Raw genomic sequence first — 18,739 nt, forward strand, 5'->3', positions numbered from 1 at the left:
TTAGAAGAAAGGCCTGTAATTTGCAAGAATCGTAAGATCAAGAACAGGTTTTTTTTAAACAGGTGTTTGACTACAGTATGTAAAAATTTTGGGGGCTACATCTGACAATGTGGATGACAAAAATGACAAAAATGGATTGAAACTGAAAAATGGTTTGAAACCGAAAAAAAAAATGTAAGCGAAAACAAAAAAATTACAGTTTCAATTAATTGTTTTTCACTATCAATTTTTTTTCGGTTTCAAAACAAGATTTTTCAGTACATTTATTTCAGTTACAATATTTTTTTTCGGTTTCAATATTTTTTTTCGTTTTCGCTTCAAGGTGGCATCGTTCTGATTCCATATTGTCCTCCCCACGATGACGTTTTCATCGAGGCCAAGGAAAAGAGTTTAGGAAAAGGAGATTGGCGCTACTTTTGAAATAACACTCCACTGGGTTACGTTGTGCAGCTGAGTCACGTGACCGCACAGCAACAAATCACAGCGGAGTCAGATAAAGGGGGCGGAGCAAACTGTGTGTGCAGGAGAGGAGTCGAGCAGAGAGAGCTGCTTTTCTATGAAACGGTTGTAAAGTAGTAAACTTACAGGAACATATACCACTACCAACGTTGGGATTCATTTCTGCATCGATCTGCACACCCTTGTCTCCTGGATCGTAGCTGAGATCAGCGTGAACCACGTGGATCTCTGCTCCCTGATCTGTTTCCTGTTTTTGGAAAGAGTTCCAGCTTCATCACGGAGTTTCTCTCGGTTTGTGGGCTCGTCTAAAGGTAAGCATCGAGCTAACTTTAATGTGGGTTCAGTTTATGTTGAGTTTAGCTCTGTTGAGAATAATAGATTGCTTGGTAGACATTGGAGTTAGACAGACTGTAGAGTTTGTGATTGCTTGCAACATCATAATATGGCGGTTGCTGGGGGGAAAGAATACATAAAGAAAAATAGTCTTTGAATATGAACAAAAGGATGGGGTGCAGGGCAGGAGAACAACCAACCCCCACCCCAGGACATGAAGCCACAGGTACAAGCCTGGGGGAGCGCAGTAGTGGAAGCTTGCTGAGAAGGAGGCCAAAAGGCTTTGGAGCGTGATGTCACAGGGGTGGGCGTGGAAAGGATTTTGGCCTGACGCGCCATTTTCTGGGGCAAAGCTCAAATATGGGCTCAAAATGTGATCATAAATATTTTGTACTTGTAAATCAGGATTTGTATGTGTATGTGTTTACGACTGTGCGTAAATCCCCCCTAATATTGGTATGATCTGAGCTCAGGCACTAAGCAGGACGGGGCAGCTACTGCCTGCGAGTTAGTGAATGGTAAATGGCCTGTATTTAGAGAAACTGTGATATTCTGGATTAGGCTCTTTAAAAAGATCAGGACAGAAGGACGTGGATAGGTGCCTTTATTGAACAGCAGGACATCACACACTAACTTGTTGTTTTCTTAGCGTGCAGAAAACTACCCTTTTTGTTGTTATATAGGGTATGTTATGTAGGGTGGCTGTGGCTCAGGTGGTAGAGCAGGTCATCTACTGATCGGAAGGTTGGTGGTTCGATTCCCGGCTTCCCCTAGTCTGCATGCCAAATATCCTTGGGCAAGATAATAACCCGAAATTGCTCTCCGATGCATTCATCGGAGTATGAATGTGTGTGAATGTCAGTTGTGCTTGTGCGAATGGGTGTGAATGGGTGAATGCACAAGTTGTGTAAAGCGCTTTGAGTTCTCAGAAGAGTGGAAAAGCGCTATATAAGAACCAGTCCATTTACTGGTCAACCAAGAACTAGCCCTGTAACAGGCACTTCTGTATTTTACCACTGGGGGGCAACAATTCACTCTATTACAAAACTGTTTTTGTTCATCTGTTTATTTTTTTATGAGCTTTGTTTGATTTGTTGAGTATCTGAGGCTGAGACCACGGGACTGTAAAAACATGATTGTTGGCCTGTATTTATATAGCGCTTTACTAGTCCCTAAGGATCCCAAAGCGCTTTACATATCCAGTCATCCACCCATTCACACACACACAGCCACCCTGGGGCGCACTGACAGAGGCGAGGCTGCCGACACTGGCCCTCTGACCACCACCAGTAGGCAACGGGTGAAGTGTCTTGCCCAAGGACACAATGACCGAGACTTTCCAAGCCAGGGCTCGAACCGGCAACCTTCCGATTACAAGGCGAACTCCCAACTCTTGAGCCACAATCGCCCCGCAGTGACGATGTGATGGGATTTCCGGCTCTTTCAGCTCGGCTCACTAAAAAGAGCCGGCTCTTTCGGCTCCGAACCGGCTCTTTTCGGTTGTTTTGTTGCTTTAATTAATTTATTATTAACAAAAATATAAAATTATGCACAAAAGGAATTACTAATGTAAAAAAAAGAAGTGGTTTTATTTATATATGTTTATATATAAATATATGCGGATGTATATGCATGTACAAACTCCAAAACACATTTCTAGCGTTAACTGAACTTTCAAAACCGCTACCTAGATCACTTAAATTACACAATTGAAAGCATGTGTGTATTGTTTATGTATTTATACACAAGCAGTCCAGCCCTTCGACATCCGTTGGTGATCATGGATGTTTTCACACTTTTCCACGCTGTCAGATTCCAATGGTGGAGTTGAGCATAACTTGCTTTTCGCAAGTTTATCGCCGCTCGTCATCCACGACTCCCGCTGAACGCGTAGCGTTAATTTGAAGTTTGTTTTTTGTGCTACTTGTACAGCACTATGTTGCCTGGCGGATGGACACGTGACCAACATACCACTCTTGAACCCCGATACTGTGTGTCTGATCACATGCCCTTCCGCCAGGCAACGTAGTGCCGTACAACAGCGGAACAAACAAAACAAATTGTCTTACGATATGATAAAAATCATGGACAATCCATAGAAAAGCCGCACCTGACTAAAAGCCGCAGGGTTCAAAGCTTGTGCAAAAAGTAGCGGCTTATAGCCCGACAATTACGGTAGTCTGATTTGATGTTACAATTAAAAAAGTGTATCTGTTTTGATCTGAAGAGTATGTAAATATCTGGTTTCAACTGTATATTTGATGATTGTCAGCACAAAGAGGGAGAGAGAGGAGAATGAGGACAGAACAGTAAGGGAACAAGAACAGGTGAGAAACACATGTTAGTCAAATGGTTGTTTACCAAAATCCGTATCATAGGTACTTGTGTATCTCGTACCTGGGGCCTGTTCTTCGTACCTCGCTAAGTAGGTTAGCCGGATTAGATTGTTGACGATTTCGCGTGATCCTGGATCAGTCGGTTCTCCGAAGCTCATCCGGGACTTGCTGTCATAGCAACAGAGCCGTAAGCGTAAACCTGCTCTGGAGCAGGTTTACTTTATGTAAACAGGATTAGATCGCGGCCACGCAGGTATGTCCGCTTCATTTATACGAAAGCAACAGCGATATTTCTCCACTGTTTCACCATAAATAAATATTATCAATGTAACTAAAGATAATGCAGCACTTGATCCTTTTATTGATGTCACACAGATACATACAGGTCATTTCCTAAAAAAGGGAAATGAACTATTAACATTCTATTACATGTATGTGATTATTACAGATGTAATTCATATTTCAGAGTAGTAATTGTAAATTACTTCGTGTAATCAAGATGAGAGACCACGGCTATAAAAGCGAAGGTGGATTTGGGAAGCCTGTCGCAGCCATGTCCTGTCCGTATACGCGACCAACCCATTGCGGAAGGTGCAAGATTGATAAGGAGAGTCCTCAGAATTCAGCGTATATTGCGGGATAGACAGGATCCTTTAGCTCAGCGCGACAGTGTGCTCATAGAGAGATATCGATATTCCCGTGAGGGTATTATTTACTTAACCAACTTGTTGACGAGGGGGTGCAGGACCACCACCTGTCTTTTTTTCCTCTGCCCTTTTCTTGGTTGCTGTTATGAACAAACTAACAGAGTATTACAGGCCAGTATTACCTTGCCAAGAGACGCAAAGCAATCTAAGAGATAAATATTACCATTCTGTAGAATACTCCTGTATTCCACTTTTACTTGTTCCCATGTTCTTGTGGGTCCTGTTGTGGCTCTAATGTGAAAGGGGATATAATATAACATATTATAATATAATATAATGCCATATGATATTGGACAATATAGTGTCATATGATAGATCTACCCTACCGCCTACTGGTGTTGGCCAGAGGGGCCGATGGCGCGATATGGCAGCCTGGCTACAACCGTAGCTGCCTCCACCAGTGTGTGAATGTGGGAGTGAATGAATAGTGGTATCGTAAAGCGCTTTGGGTGCCTTGGAAAGCGCTATATAAATCCAATCCATTATTATTATTATTATTATTAAATTACCTACGAGTTTGATTTGTCAGCAACTTTCTGCCAGCCCTCTCTCCTTGCTTTTGCAGCCTTTGCAGTGTTCTCTTGCGTTTTAATTAAACTCTGAAACTCCTGAAATCCCTCACTCATGAGTTCTTGCTCTGCTGCCGGAAAATACCGAGCACGCCCCTTCGACATTTTCGCCGACCAATCAGCGGGTTGCCGATCAATGTTTCTACTATCGATGCGTAGCCCCTTTTACGACACCCAGTGATGTCACATTCCTGCGTCCAGCTGTAGTAATCGTCAACAGCAGGTGTGTTCGGGGAACCGGATTAGCGAGCTCACGGTTAGCGCGATGATTTGATCTTGGATGTGTCATTTGATCTTGGATGTAGTAAGCGACGTACGAAGAACGGGCCCCTAGTGTTTCTTTTCAGGTTTGTTATTTTTCAAGTTATATATTTATTAAGTTATGCAGGCATATGAAGGTTAAATAATTAAATAAACTTTTCTGAATCTAAATAGTGTACTTTTGGTAGAATTAAAAAAATAAGTGTAGTGCGGGTCTATGATGATTTTTAGTGCTACTATCATCTAGTTCTGATTCTGGTTCTGTCTTGGTTAAGTCCTAAGTGGTCCTGATTTTGAACTGTTGTAGTCCTGTTTTAATTCTGGATCAGTTCTGGATCTGGTTGAATTGTGGTTTAGTCCTCGTGTCTTGATGCAGCCCCAACTTTGTTCTGCCTTGCTGCTTAATTAAAAAACTAGTTTAAGGTGTCCTGCATATGTGATACATATTTTCTCCTATATGAAGTCATTCTTTTTTGAACAAAATTCATAAGAAAGCCTATTAATCTTTCAGTCATTTCTACCCTCACTTAATTTCCTTTTGCTGCTCAGCTCTCACACAGTGGCTCAGTTATGCTCCAATTAATCTTTCAGTAATGTCTACCCCCCCCCCCCCCCCCCAAAAAAAAAGAAGAAGAAAAAAAGAATCCCACATCCATACTACCCTTTAGGGCTAAGCCCCGGGTGTTTCAGATGTCTGCTTCCGAATGAAATACGGCAGTGGAGTAAAGACCCAGAGTACTTACCGCCACTGTCCTACCCCGATATCTTCACGTATCTTGTTAACCCTGACCCTAACCCTCACGTTCGGATTTCGGAGTGCCCTATGTTTAACGTTGGTAACCAGTCTGGATTTGTTTGATTCATTTCATAGGCAGGCTTCCCTACAGTTGTGCGAAAGAGTTAGCAAATCGTTACATAGCACGTATGTCTGTCTCCACAGTCACTCAATTCTATGTTTGTTTGCAATTTCTATAATCTCCAAGAACCCCAACGATAATATTATTAAGCTATAAAGAGTGATATGAACGTACAGAACTTGCCGGAGTAAAAATGTCTGGAGCACACCAACAGATATCTGGAGATGGAAGCAAACTGGATATCAAGCTGTCGCATGGCTGCTATCCAGGCTAGATGCTTTCGTTTTGTAAGGTCCGCTATATAAGCTCCCTCATGATGCTTCCAGGTTGGGAAAGAAAAAAAAAGACAAACCTTTTTTAAGCTTATTCCACAGCCGGCAACACAGCAAGTACGAACCATGGCTGTTGTGTGTGCCTTCGCTCCTTTTTTGCTTGCGCTTTGTTTGGACCCGGAAAATGGCGCATCAGGCCAAAATCCTTTCCACGCCCACCCCCGTGACATCACGCTCCAAAGCCCTATGGCGGTGACAACTCTTCCACGGTAGCAGGTAGGATTTTTCTATTTTTGTTGACGGCTAGTTTTACCTTTCCATACGGATGGTCTGTTTATGTTTTGATCAAGAGCCTTTTTTGGGCACCTGAAGAGGAGAAGTCCATCTTATGGCCAACCTCTGACTGTATCTTGGTCATATTACCCAGCAAAACCCAGTATCCAAGTTCATCTGTAACAGTCCTTTTATATACTACAGGAAAAATGAAAATAAATAGTTTATTTTGATGCATTATAATATTTCCAACAGTGTAATTTCAGTTCTAAGGATCCCAGAAACAATACGGAAAAGCATAAAGTCAAACATCATCATCATCATCATCATCATCATCATCATCATCAATTTATTTATTTATTTATTTATATAGCACTTTAAAAACACACCTGGTTGACCAAAGTGTTGTACAATACTAATATGCACATGACTTTTATGAACATCAACATAGGCTTATAAGGCCCACAAAAATGACGTCACTTCCGGTTTCGGGCAGGTAATGGCGGACATGCAATACTTTGCACTGATGTATATGCCAACGTAAGAAGTGTTATGAACATCGGCAACGCGTGTTTCTGGAATATTATGTTTTTGTTGCTGCAAGTGCTTCTTATGCAAATTTTTCTAAAGCTATACAGGGAGTGCAGAATTATTAGGCAAATGAGTATTTTGTCCACATCATCCTCTTCATGCATGTTGTCTTACTCCAAGCTGTATAGGCTCGAAAGCCTACTACCAATTAAGCATATTAGGTGATGTGCATCTCTGTAATGAGAAGGGGTGTGGTCTAATGACATCAACACCCTATATCAGGTGTGCATAATTATTAGGCAACGTCCTTTCCTTTGGCAAACTGGGTCAAAAGGAGGACTTGACAGGCTCAGAAAAGTCAAAAATAGTGAGATATCTTGCAGAGGCATGCAGCAATCTCAAAATTGCAAAGCTTCTGAAGCGTGATCATCGAACAATCAAGCGGTTCATTCAAAATAGTCAACAGGGTCGCAAGAAGCGTGTGGAAAAACCAAGGCGAAAAATAACTGCCCATGAACTGAGAAAAGTCAAGCGTGCAGCCGCCAAGATGCCACTTGCCACCAGTTTGGCCATATTTCAGAGCTGCAACATCACTGGAGTGCCCAAAAGCACAAGGTGTGCAATACTCAGAGACATGGCCATGGTAAGAAAGGCTGAAAGATGACCACCACTGAACAAGACACAAGCTGAAACGTCAAGACTGGGCCAAGAAATATCTCAAGGCTGATTTTTCTAAGGTTTTATGGACTGATGAAATGAGAGTGAGTCTTGATGGGCCAGATGGATGGGCCCGTGGCTGGATTGGTAAAGGGCAGAGAGCTCCAGTCCGACTCAGACGCCAGCAAGGTGGAGGTGGAGTACTGGTTTGGGCTGGTATCATCAAAGATGAGCTTGTGGGGCCTTTTCGGGTTGAGGATGGAGTCAAGCTCAACTCCCAGTCCTACTGCCAGTTTCTGGAAGACACCTTCTTCAAGCAGTGGTACAGGAAGAAGTCTGCATCCTTCAAGAAAAACATGATTTTCATGCAGGACAATGCTCCATCATATGCGTCCAAGTACTCCACAGCGTGGCTGGCAAGAAAGGGCATAAAAGAAGAAAAACTAATGACATGGCCACCTTGTTCACCTGAGCTGAACCCCATTGAGAACCTGTGGTCCATCATCAAATGTGAGATTTACAAGGAGGGAAAACAGTACACCTCTCTGAACAGTGTCTGGGAGGCTGTGGTTGCTGCTGCACGCAATGTTGATGGTGAACAGATCAAAACACTGACAGAATCCATGGATGGCAGGCTTTTGAGTGTCCTTGCAAAGAAAGGTGGCTATATTGGTCGCTGATTTGTTTTTGTTTTGTTTTTGAATGTCAGAAATGTATATTTGTGAATGTGGAGATGTTATATTGGTGTCACTGGTAAAAATAAATAATTGAAATTGGTATATATTTGTTTTTTGTTAAGTTGCCTAATAATTATGCACAGTAATAGTCACCTGCACACACAGATATCCCCCTAAAATAGCTAAAACTGAAAGCAAACTAAAAACTACTTCCAAAAACATTCAGCTTTGATATTAATGAGTTTTTTGGGTTCATAGAGAACATGGTGGTTGTTCAATAATAATATTATTCCTCAAAAATACAACTTGCCTAATAATTCTGCACTCCCTGTATGTGGAAGGAAACCGTGACCTAGGACAAGCTAATGGCATAAGATGTAAGTACAACTCCTCCGGTTTCACATGCCAAAAAAATAATTTTTGGTTCCAGTTCTACAGGGATTTAAAAATAGGTAAAACGGAGTGCCTTCTCCGACCGGTTGTAAAGGGTTAATTATATATTTTATGTAATAATTTATAAAATTTGGGTTAAAAACGATAGAAGACAAATGGCACTAGACACTTTTCTATTGTCCACATGATAGTGCTGGGCGATATGACGATATCTAATGACTTGTGCGCGCTGACTCCACTGACAAGGTACGAAAAAATGTCACGCTACGTCAATAGCGGTAGGTCTTCGGGGATTCTACGTCACGGCTGTATTTCATGCGGGTCCACATTTCCAACGCACGCTATTTTCTGCAAGTGCTGCTGCTTCGCCTCACAACGCAATCAGTCTCTATACAGTCTCTTCTATTTTGAGCTACTTTTAAGCATCTTTCTTGTAGTCGTCGTTACAACACAGTGTGTTTGTTTTGATTCATTTCCCCGGAAGATGGCGCAGCGTTCCCAGCGTTCTGTGATGTCAACTCCAAAGCCCTATAGAGAGAGTAGTGGAAGCCTACCGCGAAGGGTGCGAAAGGGCTACATTTTCTTGCTTGTTCAATTATTTCCATCATGCTTTGACTGCGGCTGTAACCAGACCTATTCCAGCAGGATTTGTAAAAAGTGTTTTGCCAGACACACAAAGCCGGACAACTTTTGTTCTGAGTCTAAGAAGCTTAGAGAGAAAATGATCGGACTTCTCATGTGGCTAGGTGCTGTTGAGGTTCACTTTCTCTTGACTTCACCGATTCTTTTGATATTCCTGCTGGAGAAGAAGGGTCAGATGAGGCTGAAGTATGTTTCTTCAAAGCTTTATTACCACTGATCCCACTACATGCAGTCACAGCAAACACCAAGTGGTTCTGAGAAGTACTTCTCATACACACACCTTTATAGGCTGTATTCCAATTCAGGGTCTGCAGCCTTGGAGGATGCGGGCCACGCGGGAATCGTCCTCAAAGACCGAAAGTGAAATGCTTGTGTAATGGGACGGTCTGGCCTCCATGGTGCTGCTCAGGTTGCCTAGCAACCATGATACTAACCGCTGAAACGTTTCATACAGCATTGTTTGAAATGGAAGAGAAACAGTTTTTGTTCATCTGTTTATTTTTTTATGAGCTTTGTTTGATTTGTTGAGTATCTGAGGCTGAGACCGCGGGACTGTAAAAACATGATTGTTGGGCTTCATTTCTGTACTGAACAGTCATTTTAAGATTAGCTAGTAAATAACAATTAGCTAATGTTGTTCATGAGACTAAAGTTATCTCATGTTGGTGATGTAAATATTATACAGCCAATATTACAGTTATTATTATTATATTAATCATTATTAGTTATTACAGCATTGAACTTGAACTCTGTGTCAAATACTGAGCTTCAGTAAAGATTCAAGTTGCATTTATTTATGTCCTATCACCTTAAATCTTCACTCAAAGACAAGTATCTTTGACAGTGTTTTAGGGCTGCCACAAACGATTATTTTGATAGTCGACTAGTCACAGATTATTTTTGCGATTAGTCAACTAATCAGATCATCATCCATTGAACGTAAAACTACAGCTTATTGCACCAGCAGCATCTGCTCTTATATAACTATCATTAGCTTACAGCTTTAAGCTTTTAAGGTGCTAACTAAAAATAAAGACAAGATGATAGTTTATTAAATTTTAATGAAATTTGCAGATTGTTTCAGTGAAGTTTAATAAACTCCTTGCTATCTAAAATATAACAGGACACCGGAGTAAATTCTCCAGCATCTCACACTTCTGATGATCAGCTGTCTGCTTGAAGTTTATTCAGCTGTGTAAGAACTATAACTTTAATCTCAGCCAAACTGATTTACTCAGGAACAAATAAAATACTGAAAAAAGCCAAAAAATAACATTGTTAAGTTATCTAAGTGACTCATATATCATGTTTAACCTGAGTAGCGAAAGACGGCGGTGGGTTTAAAAACGATTTGCCGGGAGTCCAGTGATCTCATGGCTCTAGCGAGCCTTGCCCCCGGCTAGCTATCGAGCTAGTGGGTAACAGACGTCTCCGAAAACGTCGGAGCGCTTTTGAAAATATGTGGTGTCTTGATAAACTGAGCAGATATTTGAGGTTTACACAGCTACATTCTCGCCTGAAAACATGTTAAATGTTTATTTTGTGACCCAGAAAGAATAATAAGAGTAATATTAAAGCTAACTAGCTGCCGCCATTGTTGGAAACTGAGCTGGGCTCAGTGTTGCCAACTCCTCAGTAAGGAAAATCGCTATTGGTTGTCCAAAAAAGTCGTTAGAAGTCGCTAAATTATGTCATCGCCTAATTTGCATAATTGGTCATGCTAATCTAATTGTAACCTATGTTGTTGGAGAGAGAAATAACATCATGGAAGAGACATAAAGTGAGTAAAAACGTCCTAAATGCAGTTAGTTTATTTAGAACTACAAATTAAATTTCTTTTAGCAATTATTGTTTTTTTTAATGTCACAATTCCAACCCTGCTCCTTTGCCCGGGCTTGGACCGGCAAAAGTAACCCGAAATAGGCACTCTGGTGGAGTTACTTTGTGTGTGTGTTTATAAGTAGTTTTAAACCTTGTGATTCACAAAACAGCATAAGAGTAAAAGAAGAACTGACTGCGTTACAGCACCCGCTGCTTGTTGAGAGTAGCGCTTTCACGTCTTTTTTAAGGGGTCTGAAAACTCTCTAAATATAGCGACCAAGTTGCTAAGTTGGCAACACTGGCTGGGCTGCGCTATGAATTCTGACTGGGACGGAGCTACTACTTCTTCTTCGGGGTTTAACGGCAGCTGGCATCCTTGTACATGCAGTGCTGCCATCTTCTGTTTCAGTCCGTTATTACACTCTTAAATCCTGTTACTTATTCCTGCGTCTTTTGGGATCTTACAAAGCTTCAAACGACGCGTCGACTATTAAATCAGTCGTCGACGATTTTGATAGTCGACGTAATCGTGACTAGTTGACTAATCGTGGCAGCCCTACAGTGTATATATAGATGTATCGGAATCGGAATAGTGTTTATTGGCCAAGTATATGTGCAGACACATACAGGGAATTTGGTTTCAGTAGATGGTGGCTCTCAAGCACAGCAATGTAAATCACACACACACACACACACACACACACACACACACACGTGTCTATATATACACATACATACACAAAGCTGTGTAAACCAACTATAAATAACGAACCTAAACTTATATACATAAAATACAGAAATGAATGAGGTGGAATGAATACTACAAAATGTACATAAGGTGCAGCTGCAGTCTGGCAGTGGGAGCAGTGTGACAGGTCAACTGTTAAGAAGGGAGATGGCGAGGGGAAAGAAACTGTTCCTGTGTCGGGTGGTCCTGGTCTGCAGGCTTCTGTACCGTCTGCCAGAGGGCAGCAGATCAAAAAGTCTGTGTGCAGGGTGTGAGGGGTCTGTGATGATTTTCCCTGCCCGTTTCCTGGTTCTTGAGAGGTACAGATCCTGGATGGAGGGCAGGGGGGTGCCGATGATCCTTTCTGCTGCCCGTACAGTCCGCTGCAGTCTGCTCCTGTTCTGTTTAGTGGCTGCTCCATACCAGACGGTGATGGAGGAGCACAGGACAGACTCAATGACCGCAGTGTAGAACTGGATCAGCAGCTCCTGTGGAAGAATGTATCATATATAAGATACAAATATTGTTATTTCATTTTGTTGGCATTACTAAATTTGGCTCAGTTCTTACATATATTTGTAACAATATATGTAGATTAATGTTGTTCGTGTGTAATTTACGTTGAGTAGGCTAACCACGTTATTACATTAATGCATGTAAGGTGAACTAGCAAACACCGTCATAGTTACATGGCTTTCTTCTTGTCTGATGGCAGATACTCCCTTCACCCTGGCCAAAAAGGCTAAAATGACCAAAGAAAAAATGGAAAACGGCTAAACATGAGAGGGTTTTGGACAGAGTTTGTGTTTTTTCCATTGTTTAAGCACTGCTTCCAGCCAAGAGTGATACCATATATGCCCTATGGCTGCAGAAAAGGCTAACATTGTTATCTTTTTACAAAAAAAACAGCTGAACATGAGAGGGTTTTGGACCAATTTTGTGTTCTCCATTCTTTAAGCACCAGTTTGAGTACCGTTTAAGCACTGGCACCGTTTCAAAAGTACCAGTTTGGTACTGGTATCGGATAGGGCTGCACGATTTTGCATAAAATGAGAATCACGATTTTTTTTCCTTAGAATTGAGATCACGATTCTCTCACGATTTTCTTTTCCAATATAAATATTTATTGCACTTATTAACTGCACATCAACTTCGTAACAGTTGAGACTGAACATAAAAACAATAAATAAACATAAAAACAACAAATGTCTCACATTTGTCGTTGCTGCAAAATGTTGTACTGCTTGAAATTCCGTCTCCACCGTTGCTCGACACTGCGTGTATAGAGCAGGTAGTGCAACAATAGAAAAATAGTTGTGGGACAGCACTGTGTAGCGTTTGTCTAGGGTGTTGATCGTTTCCCTAAATCTCTCATTTTGCACAGTGTTGATGGGAGCCATATCTTTGGTCAGGTGATAAGTAATGGCCTCTGTAATTTCTTTGTGCCTGCGGGAGTTCGACGGGTATAGGGAAGCGCTGTATAAGGTTCCCGTTATTGATGTTTGAGTGGTTGACCGGGATGGATTTTCTCCTGTCACTTTCTTGTCTTCCCTGACGTGCTCTCCGTTGTTTTTTCACTACTAATTTTAGCATCACACGGCACAGCTTCTGTATCACGTGGTATAAGGCTCCGCCCTTGTCATTTGTTCAGCACGAACAGTGAGCGCTTGTTTTCATGCAGATTACATCCCGGATCAAAATGCGGTACAGTCGTCGTCTTTTTTTTTCTTCTTTTTAAAAAATCGTTGTCATTTGGAAATGAGATCGCACAAAAGTATGAATCAAGATCGCGATTTTCTAACGATTAATCGTGCAGCCCTGGTATCGGATAAAACCTAAGCGATACCCATCCCTACATACAACCACCCTTTACCTTCCCATATGGAAAAGAAATAGTAAAAAATTATATGATTTACTCATGAAAGCGGCCACTTTCTCATTACTTTCATGTATTGTTTTAGTAAGTATCCAAAACATAGAAGTTTCATTATATAATTTTCAAGGGGTCTTATATCTGTTTTCACTCTTGTATGCTTTTCATACAAGTTTCACACAAGACGGATACAAACTTTATAAGATTTATATATATCCTTTCCATGTGGGTTGTCTGGGTGGAGTAGGTGGAATCTAATGAGGTGCTTCAGGTGGTACTGCTACCATTGAGTGTGAGCCGGACTTGTGGATCTATAGAAGTCCATATATACAGGGTGTAGCATCCACTGGGTAAAGGCAGTGATATGCAGGGGGGTCAGTGGCTTTTTCCCTTTCAGGTTCTTGTGACAACTGATGACTTTCTTGTTGTAGCTGCTTCTCAGTTTCCACATTGAAGTTTCATAGGTATTGTTGTCACTGAGGAGTTTAGTCATGTTTATTTGCTCTGCTTTTTTTTTTTTATCAGGGATAAAATACATATACTTTTTGTGTCCCAGCTGAGTAACAGGAGAAGAGTCTGGTGGAGCAACAGAGGAACAATTTCAGCCATTTGGACTCAGCTCAGCCACTACAGAGGAAAAAATGACTTCAACACAGAAGGTGAGAAAAATATCACAGTTACACTGTTATTGAAACTGCACAGCTTGTTGGTTTTTAAAAACATGTTAACAGCAGCTTTATCTTTTCCATCCCGGGCTCCTCCATATATACACAGAATCTACATTCACAAACAAAAAACTCAGATGTTACAAGAAGATACAAACATAATTTTTATCGGCACACATTGAAACAACAATAACAAAAATTGAACTCAATTTTTTATGAGTAAAATATTTTCTCCACTTATCAATATTTCTTCAATATGTATTTTTCGTTACGACTGTCATTGTAGCACATCATTGAAATGTGATACTATGACCAGAAGGTGGTGGAAACACACCTACAATGTGTTTGTTGACATGTTTGATTCCGCTAATAGAGGGAGTTTCAGTTTGTTCCACGACTGCATTTCACTCACTGCCTGTGTTTGTATCTCTGTCACTGCAGGACCAACATGGAGCGAGAAGTCGGCGCTCTCAGGAGGCCGACAAACCTCACAGAAGAAAGGGAGAGAAAACCTACAGCTGTGACTTGTGTGGAAAGTCTTTTACCCGGGCTGAAGGCTTAAAAAGACACCAACTCATCCACAATGGATTTAAACCTCACAGCTGTGACTTGTGTGGAAAGTCTTTTACCCGGGCTGAAGGCTTAAAAACACACCAATTCATCCACAGTGGAGTTAAACCTTACAGCTGCGACTTGTGTGGAAAGTCTTTTACCCGGGCTGGACACTTAAAAACACACCAACTCATCCACAGTGGATTTAAACCTTACAGCTGTGACTTGTGTGGAAAGTCTTTTACCCGGGCTGAAGGCTTAAAAAAACACCAAGTCATCCACAGTGGATTTAAACCTTACAGCTGCGACTTGTGTGGAAAGTCTTTTACCCAGGCTGGAAGCTTAAAAACACACCAACTCATCCACAGTGGAGTTAAACCTTACAGCTGTGACTTGTGTGGAAAGTCTTTTACCCAGGCTGAAGGCTTAAAAAAACACCAACTCATCCACAGTGGATTTAAACCTTACAGCTGCGACTTGTGTGGAAAGTCTTTTACCCAGGCTGGAAGCTTAAAAACACACCAAATCATCCACAGTGGAGTTAAACCTTACAGCTGCGACTTGTGTGGAAAGTCTTTTACCCAGGCTGGAAGCTTAAAAACACACCAAATCATCCACAGTGGATTTAAACCTTACAGCTGTGACTTGTGTGGAAAGTCTTTTACGTATCGTGAGGGCTTAAAACAACACCAACTCATCCACATTGTAGTTAAAGCACACTACTGTGAGTTGTGTGGTAAAGCTTTTGGTCAAAGTTGAAACTTACAGAAGCATCTAGTTACCCACTCTGGAATTAAGGCGTACAGCTGCAACTTTTGTGGAAAAGGTTTCAGTGAAAAACAGTACCGAAATAGTCACCTACGGATTCACACTGGAAATGATGTTTCCTGCTGTGACCAGTGTGGGAAACTGTTTACAACAGATGCACAGTTACAACAACACATGTTTAGCCACACTGAGGAGAGACCTTATAAATGTGACCTGTGTGAGAAGACTTTTAAATCTCCACATCAGCTGAATAAACACCAACAGATCCACACCAGAAAGTAACTCTACAAGTGCAGTTACTGTGAGGATGTATTTACCTTTTTATCCTGTATTTTTAACCTGATTGTTTGGAACAAGTTTGATCAGTAAACTCATGGAGTTATACTGAATGAACTGTTTGGGAAAATGAAGACTCATTTTCTCTCAGTAAGCTGAGTGTTATAATGTAAACAGTAAAAGTAATTGGACGTTGGCAGAGATGCTCTTTGTTTCAGGCGACATTCAGGATAAAAATAAATAAAGCAGAGCAACACAGATGGATCCAGTTCTCAGCCCTGTCGTCACTGTGGTGGTGGGAAAACGTTTCTCTGTGACCTTTGTGGAAAAACTTCCAATCATCAACGGGACCTAAATCCACATCAACGTAGCCACACTGGAGAAAAAATGAACTACTGCAAAGAATGTGGGAGAGGCTTCCACGCACCAAGTGCATTAAAAATACATGAACTATTCCACAGTGTGTTCAAAAAGCACATGAAATGAAAAAGCATAAGGGAATCCACACAGGAGAGACACCATACAAGTGCAGACACTGTGACAAAAGCTTCTCACAATCAGGTCATCGTAACAAACATGAACATACACACATGGAAGTGAACTTCAGCTGTGACCAGTGTGACAAGAGTTTCAGGAATCTCAGTTCATACTCCGAACACAAACGATCCCACACTGTAAATAAACTGTTTCACTGTTACCAATGTGCAAAAACCTTCACTTCATTATCTGCTCTGTGCAAACATCAGCCTGATCATGCAGGACTGAAATCACTGGATCACAATGAATCTGAAGAGAGAGAAAGATCCTCTTCTGGTTTCAGGCTCAGACTTAAAAACCTTGAGATCAGGCTCCACAGAGTTCAGATGGAATCTCCTGTAAAGAGTGTCAGCTGATGCCACACTTGGATCTGATGAGGTAGCTCTGATTTCTGGAGCTGCAGTGAATAATTCTGAATGTTACATTTAGGAAGCTGCATGTATAGATATGTATATCAAGTTTATGTTTTTTCCTTTGAGGGATTTTAATTCTCTAAAATGTTATCCCTGTTACATTTTAACCTTTGTTCCCTTAGGACACAGTAGTGTTTAGTAGTTGTACTATTAAAGTTATAGGAATGTCTTTTCTTTCTTTTTTTTAACCAAACTGGTATTCTATCAAAAATCAAATATGGATATGTAAATCATTTCTTTTATTTGAACTTTTTTAGCTTTTCCAAAATTAACTTATTTTTTATGTATTCATTGCATGTTTCACCTCAGTTAAATTTCAATCCTTCATTCATATTTAAACTTTTGCTGTGGTAAAATCTTCTCTTAAATCCTTTTCTCCCAAAACAAGCAAATATTTTCACAGCAGTTGCTCTTAAAACTTCCAAAATGAACTAAATCTGTCCACCAGCTTTGAAACAACACCTGCTGTGACTTTATGTCCAGAAAAAAGAAACTCAAGCTGAACTGGTTTTGGGCTGTACTTCCATGTAATACCTTTTTTTTTTCTTTTTTTTTTACCAGAAGATGGAGCAGTGATGCTGTGTAACCTTTATTTAATTAGGGAAAGAACACAATATTCACAGTGGCAGCAAAGAACTGTTAAAAGTTAAAAACAGCAGCACGCATCAGAACCATTTTAAAGATTACAGGTGACTACTTTTAGTTAATTCAAACCCTATTAAACATCTATTTTTGGCTCCTCCTTTCACTTTAGTGTATTTACTGTATCCTTGAAGTCCACGTTGTTTTTTTAATGAATTCATTTTGATCCACATCCATTTTTAGTGGTACATGTGGAGGTTTATCAGAGGAGGAGACTTGGCTGCTCTCGGCACGGTTCCTGCAGCTCATTAAAAACTCTGAAATGATCTTCAAGGAAAAGATGATTAATTTTTCTTAAAAACAAGATGTGGGCATGAAGTTTTAACATGAGTGTGTTTAAGATGCATTGTGATTAGCATCTCACACGTTCCAATAAAGCAGATGTTCCTGCATTGCAACAGTAGTTTGCAGATGTGTTCATCCCCCGACCATCTGCAAGACTCTCATGCAGCACCAATTTGAAACGCAGCCTGGAAAGTGCGTTCATGGCCCTACAGGTTGCCTAAGCACAAGAGACAAATTGTGCAAAAGGAATTGGCTGAAATGGTGAAAATGCTGTTATCATAGGATGAAATGAGGATTTGTTCCTCAGTGTTTGGTCTCCTATGCTTACCTTTTCTCCAGATGATTTGTCGCAGTTGAGAGGGGCCGGTTGTCTTTAAGGTGCTTCCAGGTAATTAAGAAGTGAGTGCAGGGTTTTATACGATTCTGTGATGATTGTCACAAAGTGAAGGTCTCATGAGAGAGTGATATTATACCCCTTATGTCAAACTGAGTGATTTATGGCCCCCCAATAAATTATTCATGAGCTCAGGAAGTAGGAAGTAATAAAGGAAGTAATAAAAATATGATATTCATAAAAATATGCTAGTTCATAGCTCATTGCTTCCTCCCCCCCCCCCCCCCCCCCAAAAACAACTAATTGATTATTTTCAAAGTTTCTTATATATCAAGTAGCATTCTTTTATTTTTTTTAAGCCATTAAAAAGTTTTTACTTTTTATGCTCAAAAAACGCCATCTGGTGGCGGGTCAGTGTGTATGCCCGAGACTGTGTGCCTCGGCGTGCACGGGTGCGCCCGTGTCTCCGGACCGTGCTCTCTCGGGCTCCGTGCTTATGTGTTTAAAAATCTGTTAAACCATTTTAAAATTGTTTAGTTTAACTTGTGCTTTTGTAACGTTCAGTATGGCCGGAAATACAGGCTGCATGCCTTGGGGCAAAACTTTATTTCGATTTATATGCATTTGTTCATTTAGAATAAAACTCATACTCAGAAAAAAACTCGCGATCCCCGCAGCCCCCTTAACCTAATCCTTAGAAACATAAGCAGGGAAAACTCCTTAAAAAACCCTCCGCGTTTTCTCCAAAACCCTAGAATAACTTGTTAGGTACCCCCTCTATTCCCAAAACCTTATATTCAATAACAGGGTAAATCCTGAAAAAATCCTTAGTCTTTTCTCAAATTGCCCCGCGGCTCCCACCCACCGAACAAAGCCAAA

At 40.9% G+C, this 18,739-nt stretch overlaps 1 pseudogene across 1 annotated transcript; it reads left to right on the forward strand.

Moving 5' to 3' along the window:
• The first annotated feature begins 657 nt into the window (after positions 1-657).
• LOC112430730 (uncharacterized) lies at positions 658-18,011 on the forward strand (annotated as a pseudogene). Its single transcript, XR_003022155.2, has 3 exons — positions 658-770; positions 13,945-14,047; positions 14,495-18,011. The product of XR_003022155.2 is annotated as an uncharacterized LOC112430730 (transcript).
• The last annotated feature ends 728 nt before the right edge of the window (positions 18,012-18,739 follow it).

Source organism: Maylandia zebra, linkage group LG3, assembly GCF_041146795.1.
Source record: "Maylandia zebra isolate NMK-2024a linkage group LG3, Mzebra_GT3a, whole genome shotgun sequence".
NCBI lineage: Eukaryota > Metazoa > Chordata > Actinopteri > Cichliformes > Cichlidae > Maylandia > Maylandia zebra.